The sequence below is a fragment of the Capsicum annuum genome, chromosome 1, assembly GCF_002878395.1.
Source record: "Capsicum annuum cultivar UCD-10X-F1 chromosome 1, UCD10Xv1.1, whole genome shotgun sequence".
In the NCBI taxonomy this organism is placed as follows: Eukaryota; Viridiplantae; Streptophyta; class Magnoliopsida; order Solanales; family Solanaceae; genus Capsicum; species Capsicum annuum.
The window spans coordinates 82518455-82520155 of NC_061111.1; the positions used below are offsets into that span (position 1 = coordinate 82518455).

Genomic DNA, 1701 nt, shown 5'->3' on the forward strand with positions numbered 1-1701 from the left:
CAAATGGCTCAGGAATAACAAGTATGCATGACAATTTGAGAAGTGGCAGTCCTACGTCTGTCAAACTTGACTTCCCCAGTTCAAAGACTGGCTGCTGGCGGGAATTTTGAGTTAAAGCACAACATGGTGCAACTTCTAATCTGTAGTGGATAGTTTGCAGGGCTTGCATATGAGGATCCACAAGTCTGCTTAAAGAATTTCATTGAGCTCACTGACACATTCATTTTGGCAGGTGTGTCTCGAGATTATGTGAGGCTGAAACTTTTACCCTATTCACTAATGGGGGAATCAAAGAGGTAGTTGAATGCAGAGTCGGCGAATTCAATCACTATATAGGATGAATTAGATTGAAAATTCCTAATTTAATTCTTTCCATCTGGAAAGACTGCAAGACTTTGTTGTGAGATAGTTAGCTTCAAACAGAGGACAGATGAAAACCTCTATCATACTTAGGAGTGCTTTAAGGCTCTTCTTTGAGATTGTCCACATCACCAATAGTACAATAAGATACTTGCTCATACTTTTGTAGAAGCTCTTGATCACAATACAAAGATTTTGCTAGATTCAGCTGCAGGTGGTCAAGCATTGGAGTTGACTAGGGATGAGTTGTACACCTTATTGAACCGCATAGCACAAGGAAATCCCAAGTGGCATTTAGATTCGAGGATTGCTACGAAAAGAATTGAAGGTGTATTAGAGGTTAACTAATTCACTGCCATATCTTCTCAAATCTCTGAATTGCAAAACTAAATAAGCAATCTAAAGTTGGGAGTAGCACGACCTGCAGCCACAGTCAATGCAATCCAACAAGATGCAGGTCGGTAAAAAGTTTGAGGTAATAGTGGAAATTTAGCAGCATGTGTGCTTCAAATCTAGAATCGATAATTTATGTGGGAAATGCTCAAAGGACAAAGTATGGTAATGCCTACAACATGAAGTGGTTGACTCATCCATGGAACATACAACAATGACAAATTCAGCAACCACAGGCATAAGGGAATCAATCAACTAGCAACTTGGAAGATATGATAAAGCGGGTTCTAGGTAATCAGACATATTTGGCTGTAAATGTAAAAAATCAGTAAGCGGCCCAGAGAATCTTAGAGTTGTGGTTGGGGAAGTTATAGCAAATATTGAATTCCAAGCCTCAAGGTAGTTTGTCAGCATATACAGAAAATCCAAAACAAGTTATGAAAATTACTTTGAGGAGTGGTAAAGAGCTTCAGGGAGAACTTGGTAAGTTTTCCCTCCCAATTCAGATTAGCAATAGCGAGGTGGTGTAGGTACTTAGTGATTTATGAAAAAGTATCAACTTGATGCCCCTATCTTTTTTCAAGATATTAGGTTTAGGGAAGCCTAGACCAAGCTCTGTACTATTGCAGTTGGCAAATAGGACCATAACCCATCCTAAAGGAGTGATAGAGGACGTCCTCATAAAGGTTGGTAAATTTATTATTATTTTTGACTTTATTATTCTAGATTTTTAGGTAGACGAACAGGTACCAATCATCTTATGACATCTATTTTTAGCAATGGGGAGAGCTTTAATTGATGTGAAAGAGGGTACACTCACAATGAGGTTGGAGGATGAAGTGGTGGTTTTCATAGTTTACAAGTTGATTAACACACTACACTATAAAGACTTTTGCATGATTAGTGTTAAGGAAGAGGATAAGTATTGGGTAGTTAGTCTGCTAAAGA

General features: G+C 38.4%; 1 non-coding gene across 1 annotated transcript; it reads right to left on the reverse strand.

The window, feature by feature from the left end:
- Positions 1 to 392: 392 nt before the first annotated feature.
- LOC124892338 lies at positions 393 to 497 on the reverse strand. Its single transcript, XR_007050198.1, has one exon. It is a non-coding gene; the product is annotated as a small nucleolar RNA R71 (small nucleolar RNA).
- Positions 498 to 1701: the final 1204 nt, after the last annotated feature.